Raw genomic sequence first — 8,334 nt, 5'->3', positions numbered from 1 at the left:
TCCCTCCTTCCTTCCTTCCTTCCTTCCTTCCTTCCACTCTCTCTAAAAATCAATGGAAAAAATATCCTTGGGTGAGGATGAACAAAATATACTAATATACATATGATCTACGGTTCTATCATTCAAACTACCATGTGGCATGTAATGTATGATATTGCCAGGACTGGATGTTTCCTACATATTTCCACCCTTAATCAGAACATAGGCACATGTTTCTAGCTTGATGCAAGAGGATTTTGTGAAATTCAGTTTAGTGGAATGCCTAAAAGGGTGAGAGCTGGATGTTGATAAGCATTCTTTACATCACAGCAATTGCTCTCTGTGTTGTTATATGTTTCTTAGCCAAACTCACCTAAAAGTCAAACTACTTTCTCACAAGCGTGGTTTCCTCAGCCCCCACACTGTAGCTACTATAGTCTTCTATTCCTAGTCACCATTCATGATGTCTAATTTCTGAAGCATCCTGCAACCACATGTGCCAATACTGATCTATAAAACTGCTAAGGGAACTATTATATTACTTCATGGGGTGACACAAGAAAGCCACTTCACTGGAAAAGTCTTTGTACAAGTAAATTTCAACTACTAGCCAGACTCTGTACCTAGTATTTTCAATTCTCACATTAACTCCCTTCCTATAGTGAACAACTATTTAAAAGTCAAGCATACTTTGACACTTAAATATCCCTTCTCACCCATTTCCATTCTGTTTAATTGATTACAGTAAAAGCCAACACTGTTTGTACAATTTGATGCTGACACTCTGGACCCAGCAGATGGGTCCAAGGTTGATCACTTGAACAAAAATGGGTTAATAATTGTCTGTCCACTGGGAATTTGAAATTGAAATAAGGAAAGTTTAGCCTAAGTTCAAATATATTTGTGAATTGAGAAAATTTGCAATGACGTTTTTAAGTGACATTTTTATGCCCACATGAGCTTATAAATCAACAAAGGATTCTAGAATTGAAGAAAGACAGAGTAACCCATACACATATAACATTGAAGTGAGCCCAGCCAGTGTGGTTCAGTGGATTGAGCATTGATCCATGCACTAAGAGGTCCCCAGTTTGATTCCAGGTAAAGGTACATGCCCAGGTTGAGGGTTCTATCCCCAGTAGGGGGAGTACAGGAGGGAGCCAATCAGTGATTCTCTCTCATCATCGATGTTTCTATCTCTCCCTCTCCCTTCCTCTCTCTCTCAAAAGTCAATGAAAACATTTTTTTTTAAAATTAAGTGACATTCTGTCCAATTCCCAATACTGTAGGACCTGATTCCAGTCTATTTGGAATCTCAACAACACTCCCATTTTTGAGATTTATGAGATATCTAAAAAACATTTATCCTAGTAACAAAGTCTCCCCTTTTCTTACACAACTTTCAGTGGGTTCAAATGTTTACAATTAAAAGCATAATTTTCATTTCCAGAAGTCTAAACTAAGGCATAGGGAGATAAATTTAATTTTCAAAAATGACATAAGTTGAGAGGCAATAATAACAGCTCAGTCATTTTGAATCCAAAGTTCTTGCTCCTTTTATCAGAAAATACTGCATTGAAAATATTTGATGTTCACAAAATTCTTAGAACGTCTGAGATGAAGTAGCTACAGACAATATATTATAAATAAACATAAGAATATGTATGAGAATTTAGGCAAAATTTGAATATCAGAATATTAATGTATACTTTTTTGATTAAATCAGACAATGCAGAATAGCAATGCCTTTGGAGAATGTCTTTAACTGCATATTACATTAGAAACTAAAAAATTATACTCCTGACAGTTAAGTATTTTAGAAGTTTGACAAGAATATTTGTCATCTCTTTTAAACTTTGAGACTAGAGACAGATGATTTTTAAAGAATTTAACACATTAACACTGGAATGTCATAACACATCTTTTTAAAATATGTCATAGATGAGCACAATTGTTCTTTCTGTATGGGCTAATCCATTGTAAAGTGAATATCATTTTAAGAAAATATGTAGATGGCAAAGCAAAATCAAAATTAATTAGAATATATAGAAAGATGTTTTGTTCATGATACAGTAATTCTTTCTCTAGATATCTTCTGAAAGATAAGAAATAATGAGGGAAATTTAACATTACTGTCATAGAGTGTCTTTAGCCAAAGTCAAAATTTGATAACCAAATTTGGTGACAACTACATTTATGATTTCTCCCCCTCCCCCAAGTTTATATGCAAGGGACTTTTTTCATCTAAAAAAATGGGTAGATGGAAATAATTAAATAATGACATGACTTCTCTTTGTTTAATCTGGGAAAAGTGTTATTGTAATTTTTTATGGAGAGACAAAAATATATAGATTGTAGCAGAAGGAACCTTTTTGAAATGACTTTGGACAGTGCCATCAACTAAAGTGAAAAAGTATGACATAGTTCTGTTATAAAAGTCATTTTTTTTTTTACTGATGTAAGTCTAACTGACTTTTTAGCTTTAGGGGCCCATTGGAAAAAAGTACAGTTTTCTTAGAAGGCATCAGCAACCACTGATGTTATTCTCTTATGGGGTTTTTAAAATAGACAGCCTGAAAAAAAATGTGAGACATAATGAAAGTTTCTAATAAATAATAAAAAAGAATTTTAGGAAACTATCTGGTATCGTAGTTCACTCAGTTATGCGTGAAGAGATAACATGCATACAGCTATTATTTTAATAAATCCTCAACCTTTGTATATCTGGAGGCCTACAAGATCAAACTGAAGCACAAAGCAACAATTTTAAATTTAGTCACTTTTAAAATCCTATGTAGGAACCTTTGTTTCCTGGCAGCATATTGGACTAAGTACCTTCATTGACATTTTCCCCTCCATCAATCTTCCCATTTAAAACAATGAAATATGCTGACAAAAATATTTTTAATGTAACATCTTAAATATATTCATGAGTAGTAGTAAAGTAAGTCATACTCAATTAAGTAGGCTTTGAGGGCATTTATCTAACCTCATGAATTTGAGCATGAGAGTTTTCAGACATGTGTGGTTTGGGAGAGATAAAATAAAACCCAGACAAGCTTATACAAGGTTTAAAATTCAATAAATACCTTCTTCTAAAACTAAATCTCAAATGGATTAGAATAAAAGTTTCAATACAAAAATGCCTCTCCTATTGAGCTTATATTTTAATGGGAGGTGGGCACATACAATAAATAAAATGCTGTACAGTTTATCTGATGGTGATAAGTGCTATGGAGAAAACAAAGCAGCAAGAGGGATAAGAATTATGAAACTGGCATTCTAAACAGCTTGGTCAGAGAGAGCTGGCATAAAATATGTTTTTAAAAAAGCATCTGAGTAAAGGAATGACTCGTAGATATCCTGGAGACATGCATTTCAGGCAAAGAGAACAGCCTGTGAAAATGGGCAAGTTCCCTTTGCATTTTGAAGAAAGAACAAGGTGGCCAGTATGGCTTTAGCAGAGATCAGTAGGATTAGTAGAAGGAGTTGAGAATAAAGGGGTAACAGGAAACAAGATTGTAGAAGCCCCTTAAAGTAAGTTGACCATATGTCCAGATTTGTCTAAGCCAGTGATGGCGAACCTATGACACGCGTGTCAGAGGTGACACGCGAACTCATTTTTTTTGGTTGATTTTTCTTTGTTAAATGGCATTTAAATATATAAAATAAATATGAAACATATAAACCTTTGGTTTACTCTGGTTGCAAATATCAAAAAATTTCTATATGTGACACGGCACTAGAGTTAAGTTAGGGTTTTTCAAAATACTGACACGCCAAGCTCAAAAGGTCCGCCATCACTGGTCTAAGCCAATCTTTGTTCACATCTGTTGGCTAGGGTCATTATGACTGGAGCTCCTTTTCATTTTTAAACTCGCCCCATTTGGAAGTTAAGGTCACCTTATTTGTAAGGCATTATAAGAAATGTGGTTTTCCTTCTGAATAATATGTAAAGGCACTGTGAGATTTTATCTGATAAATCTCTTGAGTTGTCATATATTTTAATAAGGCAAGTCTCGGTTTTTTAAAAGAAATAGAGTGATGTGAGGCATGGGTGGACTTCATCAACCACTAAAGGCTACGATGGTTAACTGAGCTAACACCAGTGGAAACTCAGACCAGATTGATTTGGGAATGGATAAAAAATTGTCTGGATCCCAGATATATTTTTCAGATGAAAGCAATGGAATGTTGTGACATATTAAATGTATAATTTGAAAGAAAGCATGAGATCAAGATGACTCTAAGATTTTGCCTGTTAAAGATAACAAGTGGTGTTGCATTAGCTGAGATTGGGAAGAAAGCAAAATTTGGAAGGAGCAAAATTTGAAAGAATAGATAAGTTCAATTTTGGACAAGATAAGTTTGTAATGACTATAAATAGACTATTGTATATGGAGTTTAGGGGAGAAGACCTGGTTATAGATATAAATTGTGAGATATGTTGCTCCAGTTGGTATTTGAAACCATGAGATTGGATGAGATTTCCAAACAAGTGAGATAGATAGAGAACATAAGTACACTAAAGATTAAAATCTACCAGGTAAAAAAGAAATATTTGATGTTTCTAAAGGAAGTGAAGATAGGTATTTCTGGAACTATATTCACTGTCAGATTTCACCCTTAGTCACCTGCATCTCTCCTCTTCAATTCAGTCTTATTTTAATGTACTTATTATGACCAAAGAGGAATTGATATTCCTCTAGTCATATTCATTTACTTTGTAACTTAAGGGGTGGATAATTCCAGTTTTTTGTGTTTGCAGACTATCAAATAGTGTAGAAAAAATACTGACCATCTGACAATCAAGTTTGAATAAAAATGGAGATACAGGGATAAAAATATGATTTTAGGAATATAATATAGTCACTGAATTTTGAGTGTCACTAATTTTTGGATGTGTGCATTAGCCTGGTTAGTAAAACTTTCATTTCTATTTTAATATTCATCTCAAATTATATAATATAATATAATATAATTAGTAAAAATAATAAACTTGTTCTTATAGTTATGCAGTATATCTTCAGTTGTAGTTTTCCACTGTAAAAATAGGGTACCTATAAATTTTAGAGACAATCTAAATATGCTATTTTTTCCTAGGGATTTTTTTTTCTTTCCTAGCATGTCATTCAATAATCTTCTGAATTTTCCTCTTTTGACTTTTTCTTTTTGGTAAAAAGGAGCAAGTGTCAAACATTATTTCATTTATCAACTGAAATTTGACAGATGTCAATTTAAAAAAAGACTAAAAATATAATATACTAGCATTTTTTGTTTGAACAAAGCAAAATAAAACTAGGTAGTCCTGTGAATGACAAGATATACCCAAGATACCAAAACCAGTCAATTAGCCCTATCAAGACATGAAATGATGGCATTTACAAGAGCGCATTATCTGATTAATTATGCTGAAGGCATCAGGTAAATTAGATCTAGTCAAATAAAGCCAGTCTTAGAGTCATCCAATTTAGCTATTAAAAGGTTGTTAAGTACATTTACTAATGTCATGTTATTTGAGGAGCCAGCTCTCCATTCAGATATTTTAAAGTACAGAAATGTTTTCTTTTCATCCCTCAAAATGACAGAAGGACCAATCATAGTCAAGAACACAGAAGCTCACAAAAGCAAAAACCATTTAAATAGAAACAGTTGCTTTTGAAAATAAGGAACCACAAAATGTGATTACAGGTTGCCTTTCTTTTCAGCAGACTGGATAAGACAAGTTTTGTCACTCTGGTTTATTGATGCCAGTTTGCTGAGTTTTTTAAAAACCCATTTTAATGTTTGTTTTATTATGTTTTTAACTGTAATGTTTTTTTAAAGCAAAACTCAAAAGAGGATCTTTTATAAATTTATTCATGATAATAAACCTATAAGGAAATATTCTACAATGTAAGGATGAGAAATTTATAACAGGGAAAAAAAACTATAGAAGTCTGTTGATCTTATGAAAAATTAAAGCACACTATAGAGTAGGACAAGAGGCCAAAAAGATAACTTTTAAGAATCAAGTATTGAGGATATCAAAATAACTCCTATTGGTAGAATCTCCCAAGCCAAGACTTTATACACAAGCTCTTGCTTTATTGTACAGGACAAATAAGTCAAAGTTAAGTATTCATTGTTAGCATTGTTTTTCACAGTATTTTTTTATTCATAATGTAATCTTAATATTTAAGTAGGCATTATGTGTACTCCCATTTGGGCTAATCTCTAATGTTTTAAACATAATATAGAATGTTGTTAGTATAGCTAATTGGATCAAAGAATAGCAACTGAATTAACTAACCATTCTCTTATCTAGAAATGATTTGATTTTGTTTTATCATTATTAGTAGTATTGCTGTTATTTAAATTCCAAAATGATTGAAATATTTTGTGTCTAAATGAGGAAGTCATTAAAGGGGGTCTTGGGTTGTGATTAGCAATAGTCAGATTGGGGATAGCTAAGTCAAGTTTAAGGATTAGTAAAATCCAAAAACACCCAGAGGAGCTAGAGTCTGGGTATGGGTAAATTGTGAGGATCACAGCAAAAAGTGCAACACCCAGAAATCTATGGGTTTTTTATACACCAAGAATGAACTCACAGAAAGAGAAACTAAAAAACTAACAAACAAACAAAACACACAATCCCATTTACCATTGCACCAAAAAAATTAAGATACCTAAGAATAAACTTAACTAAGGAGGTAAAAGACCTGTACTTGGAAAACTACAGGACATTGAGAAAAGAAATAGAAGAAGACATAAGCAAATGGAAGAACATACCATATTCATGGATCAGTAGAATCAACATCATTAAAATGTCCATACTACCCAAAGCAATTTATAGATTCAATGCAATCCCCATTAAAATACCAACAGCGTATTTCATAGACCTAGAACAAACTCACCAAAAACTCATCCAGAATAAAAAAATACCCCAAATAGCTGCAGCAATCCTGAGAAAGGAGAACAAAGTTGGAGGGATCACAATACTGGATATCAAACTAAATATATTAAAAAGCCACTGTTCTCAAAACTGCCTGGTACTGGCATAAGAATTGACATATAGACCAATGGAACAGAACAAAGAACCCAGAGATCAACCCAAGTCATTATGCTCAATTAATATTTGATAAAGGAAAAAAGAGCATACAATGTCAGACATATGTCGTAGCAATATATTGACCAATATAGCTCCTAGGGCAATGGAAACTACAGAGAAAATAAACAAATGGGACTACATCAAAATAAAAAGCTTCTGCACAGCAAAAGAAACCATCAACAAGACATCAAGAAAGCCCATTGCAGGAGAGAACGTATTTGCCAATGCTATCTCAGATAATGGAATTAATATTTAAAATTAACAGGGAACTCAACAACTTAACAAAAGGAAGATAAACAATCCAATCAAAAAATGGGCAAAGGACCTAAATGGAGACTTTTCAAAAGAAGACATACAGAAGACCAAGAGACATATGAAAACACTAGAGGCCCGGTGCATGAAATTCGTGCACAGGTAGGGTCCCAGGCCTGGCTGGCGATCAGGGTTGATCTGTGGGACAACTGTTGGGGTGATCAGGGGGCCCACACTGGCACCTGCCTTGGCCAGCCTGGTGCTGCCCACTCACCGGCCCCGCCCCCTGCCACCACCGCAGGTCGTCTCCCTCTGCTCAAAGTCACTAATCATCTGAGAGATGCAAATCAAAACAACGAGGTACCATCTCACACCTGTCAGAATGGCTATCATCAACAAACGAAAAGTGCTGGTGAGGATGCGCAGAAAAAGGAACCTTCTTGCACTGCTGGTGGGCATGCAGACTGGTGCAGCCACTGTGGAAAACAGTATGGAGTTACCTCAAAAAATTAAAAATGGAACTCCCATTTGACCCAGTAATCCCATTTCTAGGAATATATCCCAAGAAAACAGAAACTCCAATCAGAAAGGACATATGCACCCTTGTGTTCATAGCAGCACGATTTATAATAGCTAAGATTTGGAAACAGCCTAAGTGCCCATCAGCATATAAATGGATTAAAAAACAGTGGTACATTTACACAATGGAATACTACTCTGCTATGAAAAAGAAGGAACTTGTACCATTTGCATCAGCATGGATGGAACTTTAGAGCATTATGCTATGCAAAATAAGCCAGTCAGAGAAAGATGAATATCACATGATCTCACTCATATGTTGGATGTAATGAACAACATAAACTGATGAACAAAAATAGATCCAGAGACTAAGAAACACTGATTAGACTGTCCAACCTCAGAGAGAAGGCAGGGGAGGTAGTAAGAGATCAACCAAAGGACTTGTATGCATGCATATTAGCATAACCAATTGACAGGGACACTGTGGCGAGGGC

The sequence above is a fragment of the Myotis brandtii genome, unplaced genomic scaffold (assembly GCF_000412655.1).
Source record: "Myotis brandtii unplaced genomic scaffold, ASM41265v1 scaffold921, whole genome shotgun sequence".
In the NCBI taxonomy this organism is placed as follows: domain Eukaryota; kingdom Metazoa; phylum Chordata; class Mammalia; order Chiroptera; family Vespertilionidae; genus Myotis; species Myotis brandtii.
The sequence above is the reverse complement of the archived record's forward strand: the minus strand, read 5'-3'. Positions refer to the sequence as shown.